The sequence below is a fragment of the Cebus imitator genome, unplaced genomic scaffold, assembly GCF_001604975.1.
Source record: "Cebus imitator isolate Cc_AM_T3 unplaced genomic scaffold, Cebus_imitator-1.0 Scaffold271, whole genome shotgun sequence".
NCBI classification, from domain to species: Eukaryota; Metazoa; Chordata; class Mammalia; order Primates; family Cebidae; genus Cebus; species Cebus imitator.
In genome coordinates this window covers 936,754-944,492 of record NW_016107586.1, presented here as the reverse complement: position 1 = coordinate 944,492, position 7,739 = coordinate 936,754, and the positions used below count along the sequence as shown (strand labels likewise).

The following is a 7,739-nucleotide window of genomic DNA, read 5'->3' as shown; positions in this document are numbered from 1 at the left end:
AGAGAGAGAGAGAGAGAGAGAGAGAGATTGATCCTGTGTCTCCTTCTCTTTTTATAAGGGTATGAATTCCATTCATGTGGACCTGAACCTCATGGTGTAATCTAATCCTAATTATCTCTCTAAGGGCCGACCTCCAAATATCATCACATTGGGGGTTACTATTTCAACATATGAATTTGAAGGGCACAAACATTCAGTCTATAATAGATGACAATCATAAAGTTTCAAGCTACTGTTCTATCGAGTTCAATGTTCTTTGAGTCCAAATAATTCATAATACTGGGGTAACTTTGCCAACTGTTAAGAATTCTACTCTTTTTGAAAATGTTTCAAGAGACAAAACATGCTCTCTTCTTTCCAGTTTTTGCAGCCAGGCCTCAATTTTGTCTGGCAGGTACATTTTTGATAAGGGACTGTTCAGTCTTTAGGGCCAGTGCTTCCTCTCCACATGCCAATTACTGCCAACTCTTGGGCGGACATATGTGAAGGCCATGCTTGATGCTGATACACACAGACACCTCACAGACGCCTCTAGTCCTGCACATGGCAAATGATTACTAGGCTGAGATTGACTCCAGAGACAAAGATGATTCTGTTTACTCTAAAGGCTTTTCAAATGAATGGTGTTAAGGGAACTATAGATTGTTAATGGAAAAAGTATATTGTCCTTAAGCTGTAGCTCCTTATTAAGAGCTCCCTTATGTCAAGCATGCTGGGTTGTTTGGAGATAGTCAAGTATTCCTAGACTGATGACCTTTGTACATTAAGGGTTCCTGGTGCTGTGACTTTATTACAGATCCATGATATTCAACTCAACTGCATTTTCTTTACCTGAGGTCTCTCAGTTACCCATGGCCCTTATTTTTGAGGCTTTAACTTTGCTGCTTCCATCCTGACATCTGCAAAAGACCACATCCCCTGATTTTCTGGTTCCTTAAAAATATATTGAATACATTTCCATTGTGAATTAGGCATTGTCATAGTTGGAAGGGACTCAGATGAATAAGACACAGTCCCAAAATAGAGGTAAAATAATTTGAATATCTACCACTTTAATCGTGCTGAAAATATATCCTTTCAGACTTCCTTTCCAATGAAGAGAAATATGTAATTATTTTCTTCTCCCTTTTTTGGTATATTTTTCATTAAGCACATAAATAAGAACCTATTCTGTCCAGATACTGGTCTAGCTTCTTGGGATGCCAGAGGGGAAAAAGGAAAATTATCTGCTTCTTTAGAAATTAAATTCTAAATATAAAAAGATAAACTTTTAAAAACAAATCTATTAATATGAAAATTTTAGATAATGAGGAGTATCATGAAGGTAATAATGTGTATATATACATACAAGGAGGTGGGAACCAGGAGCAAGTAAAGGGCTTGGCCTTTGATGAGGGTAAGGGTATTTATTTTGTTGTAACTAGAGGAGAGGCAGAGATTTGGGAGTAGATGCAGGTTAAGTGACAGACTAGTGATAGAAACTTAAGAAATTTTTGTCTGTTCCTATTTTATAAGTGAAGTTTGGGGCTACATCATCATCTGAGATTAAGGAAGGTAAACAGGTAAAGTAAGTTTAAAGAGATAATTATAAAATAATCATTGCAGAAAGTGGAAGTGTAAACATTCTATGGATAAGAAGTTGGACAGTGTTAAGATCCCATTTTAAAATTTGACATCCTAAGTAAAAAGTGGGACCAATAGGATTTTACTAATATTTGGTGGTATTGTAATATACAAAGTATATTGAATGTAATATACAAAGTAGAGGTTCTGGAAGTTATGGTTGTTTGCAAGAGTGGTTATAATGATGACTACAGAATTTAAGTTGGATGAGAAGAAAAATAAGAAAGTGAGGGAAATAATAGTCAAAAGAGTGAACAGTGAACAGATAGGTGTTGTTGAAATATTGTTGGATTAGGCAATTTAGAGAAAGCAAACCCCTTTAAGGCAAAGTTCTCCAATCATGTCCTTGATTTGATCTCATATCCAACTCATCTGGAATATTCCACCAATTAAAACTCTTCTCAATTGAACACTTACTTTCCTCAACTTCTCAGTTGAAAATTTTTCCTTCACCTACACCTGCAAACATTACCTAATGGCACAATAAGAGAGTCATCTTTGATCTTGTTCTCCCAAGCTCCCAACAACTCTCCCTTCATTCTATACCAGTTTCTTAGCCTCAGCACTATTGACATTGGGGCCAAATAAGTCTTTGATGTCAGGGTTGGGGGGGCTGTCTTGTGTGTTATAGAATGATTGACACCATCATTGGGCTCTACTCACTAGGTGTCACTAGCAGAACCCTACCCCGCCATTGTGATAGCCAAGTACATCTCCAGATAGTGCCAAATATCTCTTGGGAGAAAAATCACCTCCAGTTGAGAACTATTGTTCTATACTAATTATTTCTATGTACTCTTCACCCACTTATTCCTGCATCCTATAATTTGCCTTGTATATCATTAGTCGGTAATAGTTCTCTGTAAAGTTTAGTCCCCACCAAATGTGATGACTATCTGGGGTGTCTTGATCATTTCTGGTTTTTATCCAACTTTTAAAAATCCCTCTTGATTTACACTTACATTAGCTCCCAGCATGTTCTATCTTTTGCTTTTCATCTGACTTCTAAGATTATTTTCACTCTCAAATCTTTTATCCTTCTGCATTTCCAATGTCAGGCTCTATGGACCTGTCCCTAAATAAATCACTTTTTATTATTTCCTCACATAACTCTACAGCTTCTATTATGACCTCTATGCAAATCAGAAACACAGCCTGTTTTTAGAGCTTCAGCCTCTCTCCCAAGCTAAAAAGATGTTTTTTTTTCCTGCCTTTCTCTTACTTTAAAAAATTTCTCTGGAACTTGAAAATTCAAACCCCGAAACAGATCATTTCCTCTTATCTTACTGTATATTCCAAAATAATTTTCTATTAAACATCCCCCTACATTCCCAATCTTTTAGTATCAAAATGCCAGTGTCATCTTTGATCTGAGCACTACACCACTCTTCCCAACAGCTATCTTATCCTGGCCTAATTATTTCATTGACAAGGTCATTTCCCAAATTTACTCATTCAATAGTTTTGCCTAGATCAATGCTCTGACTACTATCATGATCTCCTGGGCTACAGTACTTTCCTCTTCTAACCAGTTATTGACTTCGCTTTTAAAAATAGTTTCCCAGAAGGATATACATGATCATGAGGTGACATCCCTATGCTTCACCCAGAGGCTTCCGTGAGTCTCTGAGATATTCACGAATATTTCTAAACTCTTTAGTCTATTGCTGTGTCCTCTCTGAATTGGTTCTAAACTGTCATTCCAAATTGACTTACCTTTGTACTAACAAATGCAGAAAGGACTTATCTTGAAAATCCAACTCACAGCATTTTTTTCCCCTTAGCATCACTTAGGATTTTCACTCTTCCTAGATTCATTCTCTCTCCTTCTTCCTGTCTAACAAACACATCTTGGCTCTGACAAACTCTCCTGAGCTTATCAGACTCCTTACTTTGCTATTTGTCTCTGGTCTCTTCTCTTATCCCACCACTGAAAGTAAAACATTATTTACAGAGTTCTTACCTTAAGCCACATACTATAATGTATGTGTGGATATGTATAGATATCTACATCTATAAAACAGATATGTCTAACATAAAAAAATAAATTTAATCCTCATTTTATGGATAAAACATCTAGCACAATGAGATTAAGTGACTTGTTTCACTTGACATGATTTTTTTCCTACAAAAGGTCTGTGTGGCTCTAAAATCACTTTCTCATCCATTACAAATGTGACTTCAAAAGTAATGTTACCTTATCCTGAATGTTCACTATTCTTTATCTAAACTTTCCTTTTAGCATTTTTATTTACAATATTGTGCAAATTATATATGTAGACATTTCATTTTTTGTTCTGAGCTCCCAGTTCTTTATATGAATCACGTGTATGTCTACCAAACCACCTAACCCAGCACCTCACACATTCAGCAAAGGTTTGCAGGAAGTTTGTCTGATAGAAAGAAAAAATTTGTTATTGTGCATCTCAGTACTGAGCTGAGCTCTAGATAAGCATTCCAATTCCAGATCCAACTGGAGTGATTAATACTTCACATACCACAACTTGAAACATAGATCTCCACCATATGAAGAGGCATCAATATGCCTAGTGCTGGAAATAGATACTGTTCTTGCCCTTAATGCCTAAATTTTCTCCAATAGAAATGTATCTCTTGGAGGGAATGTCATTATGGCCTATTAAAATCAAATCATATTTGGTTAGCAAAATATATACACTTGTAATCAAAGTAATATCATAGTCAGGAATTGGTCATCTTAGAGGAAACTTCTGGATAATATTACTGCATGAGTGTTGAAGAGTCTAATACATGTTCAAAGCCTTTTCCTAATATTTACTAGTTATGTTGCCTTGGCCAAGTTTTCTAACATTCTGGGCCTCAATTTCCTTTTCTGTGAGATGAGAGATTTACTAACATCACTTCACAGTGTTGCGGAGAATTTAATAAAAAACCAAAACACAATATTTATCAGAGTACCCATAAATGAAAACTCAGTAAGTGATATATAGTAATAATATGCAAAAAAAAAAAAAAAAAACCCTGTATATAACAGAGGTTTGTGGGAAGCAGGAGATAGGGAAGAAGATGAAGTAAAACAAGAGGTAAAAATCCATCAAGCACAAATTGTGGGTGTATAATTTCCCCAATCTTTGGTCATGTCTGTTTCTCCTGACTGTATAAGTACATAGTATACACTAATTTGTGAAAAAACACACTGCTTGTGACTCATGACAGTCTGATGCAGTTCCTCAGCCTCCACTCCACACCATGATGAGCATTTATCAGCAAAAAAACCACAACCTAATGACATCAGAAATGACTCTTCCTTGTGTCTGTGGGGTTGCTTATCTCTCTCCCACCTCTGTACTTTCTTTTCTGCCTATGGTACCCATTGCTGTTGTAAACAAAAGTTATGGTGGCAATCTGGATTGGCCTTTGAAGGCTCTCAATCTTTATAACAATTCTGCATGATCATTTGACCTGACACCAAGTGGAAGGCTGCTTTCAGCCTTTCAGAGGGGCCATATGTGTGCTTCTTGTGGCAGATGGTAAAAACTCTCCACATATTGGGAGGAAGAGCCATCTACTTCTTAAACTGAGCCATTATGAGGATATCAAGTACATCTGCTCACAGGCAACCTGAGGATGAGTGTGGGCACCTCTCTTACAACCTAATCATGGACATGTAGATTTTGGATGGAGGAAGAGGATCAGTCACAACTCCTTTGAATAAACAGCAGTCAGAGAGTGGAGGCCATTGCCAGAGCCTCTGGTTGACCTAAGGCCATGCCTTACAGATTACCTGAGCCCTATTTCCTTATCTGTAAATGATAATGTAAATCTCACAATCTGGTTACAGCATTAAAAAAAATAGGTATATGAATGTGCCATGTAATTTTTAATGACCTGACATTAACTAATTGCTACTATGGTTTTCAAAGACTTTCCTATCACTTTATGGGAACCAGTGCTCTGATAGATTTAAGTTTTTGTGATCTGAATTTTTTTTTCTTTCCTGTATCCAAAAAAAAAAAAATTGATTTCTTCACTAGCAGGTGGAATTCATAGCCTCCAAGGGTCTTATAAATCAGAAAGGTGAGTCCTGGCCCTCTGCTTCAGTGGGTGATTTCTCCTTTGGGAAACACCTTTTCTTGTATTAGGAAAAATTACATAAATCAGACACCAGAAAGTAAATGTCAATGTTTTCAATAATTTCTAGAAAAGCATAGGAATGAAATAAAAATAAAGCCTCCTCAAATCTTCATTTGTTTCTTCCAGACTGGAAATATGTTTTCTCAAGTGAAGCTTATTTTTCTTCCTTCTATTATTTTTGATGACTTGTCTATTAGATGAAACATCAATCAGCCAAAGGTAGCATGTGACTATGATTTAAAAAATGAAGGTTCTTAATCATTCATTTGGCAAATACTTATCTTGTGCTTACTATATGCTGGGCAGTAGGATACTCATAGTTTGAACAGAAGGGTGGATGTGGCTGGGAGACAAATAAGCCCATAGGGAATAGTAAAGATGAAGTGCTAAAATAGGAAAAGTTGCCTCTAAGCCCAGCACTCTGGGAGACTGAGGCGGGTGGATCTCCTGAGGTCATGCGTTCGAGATCAGCCTGGCCAACATGGTGAAACCCCATCTCTACTAAAAATACAAAAAATAGTCGTGCATGGTGGCAGGCACCTGTAATCCCAGCTACTTGGGAGCCTAAAGCAAGAGAATCGCTTGAATCTGGAAGGTGGAGGTTGCAGTGAGCCGATTTTGGATTGTGCCATTGTACTCCAGCCTGGGCGACAAGAGTGAAAAATCTGTCTCAAAAATAAATAAATAAATAAATAAATAAAATAAAAATAGGAAAAGTTCAGAGATACATAAGACAGCATCTAATTAAGACTTGCAGTTCAGAAAACTTCTCAAAGGAAATATTGAGATCTAAAGGATGGGATTCAAAAGAACATTGGAGAGGAAAAGTTTTCCAGATGGAAAAAGCAGTATGTGCCAAGATAATATATTTGTGCAACTTTCTTCATGTGTATATTTTGAGATGGAGCATGATCACTGAAGATTCTAGAAAGGCAAGGTAGGGTTAGATCTTGCAAAATTATGCAAATCATGCTAATTTTGAACTTTACCTCATGAACAAGGGATTTCCTAGCATTGAAATGTTGCATGCAGGCATGTAACTCTGGCTACAGTAAGACTGAGGCTTGGAAGAGCTGAGATAGGCAGAGAAGAGATAATGGTAAACAGACTTTTGTTCAGGGTCTTCCTTTTTTGGATGGAGTTTTACTCTGTCGCCAGGCTGGAGTGCAGTGGCATAATCTCGGCTCACTGCAACCTCTGCCTCCAGGTTCAATCGATTCTCCTGTTTCAGCCTCCCAAGTAGCTGGGATTACAGGCATGGGCCACAACACTCTGCTAATTTTTGTATCTTTAGTAGAGACAGGGTTTCACCATGTTGGCCAGGATAGTCTTGATCTCCTGACCTTGTGATTTGCCCGTCTCGGCCTCCCAAACTGCTGGGATTATAGGCATGAGCCACCGTGCCCTGGCCTTGTGCAGGGTCTTGTAGGAGAAAAAATATGTGACAGTTCCTGTTCATAGTAGAAGATTGGGATTTCTTTGCACTGGACAAAGTTAAACGGTTATGAAAGACTTTATTTGAGACTAATGCAATAGCAGGAAGAAACCGGAACTCAGTCTGAACTCAACCAAGCTGAAACAAGAGGTTGGAGAGGTTTTAAGAGCTGGTGGGGCCCAATCTTATGCCACTTGTATTTGCTAATTGGCCACACCTAAAAGAATAGTAAACTTTCTCCTGTCTTAATGGCATCAGATATTTTTACAATTGGGAGCAAGACACCCATAACCTTTAGGCTTTTAGGCTCCCTCAGAGATTAGGAGAAAGAGACACTATTTACTTTGTTGATTACATTTCAAAGGATGGCTTCTGGTCTTGCAGAAAGACATTCCTGGGTTGTAAAACTGGCCAGAGGCTGGAATAAGATTTACATCTCAAAGGGGCAAATAAAGAGTTTGCAATTACAAGTTTTCTAACTTAAGGAAAGGGAGTTCAGGGGCCTTGAGACTTGGAGAGAAGGGGTCTAAAGTCTGATGGAGCTGAGGGAAAATTTAAGGTTGACTTT

At 37.6% G+C, this 7,739-nt stretch overlaps 1 long non-coding RNA gene across 1 annotated transcript in view; it reads left to right on the top strand.

The window, feature by feature from the left end:
• Positions 1–3,637, top strand: part of LOC119467262 — a 12,648-nt gene extending 9,011 nt beyond the window's left edge. Inside the window, exons 2-3 of the long non-coding RNA XR_005195804.1 lie at positions 1,948–1,952; positions 3,627–3,637. This is a non-coding gene — a long non-coding RNA (uncharacterized LOC119467262). The remainder of the gene's footprint in view (positions 1–1,947; positions 1,953–3,626) is intronic.
• The last annotated feature ends 4,102 nt before the right edge of the window (positions 3,638–7,739 follow it).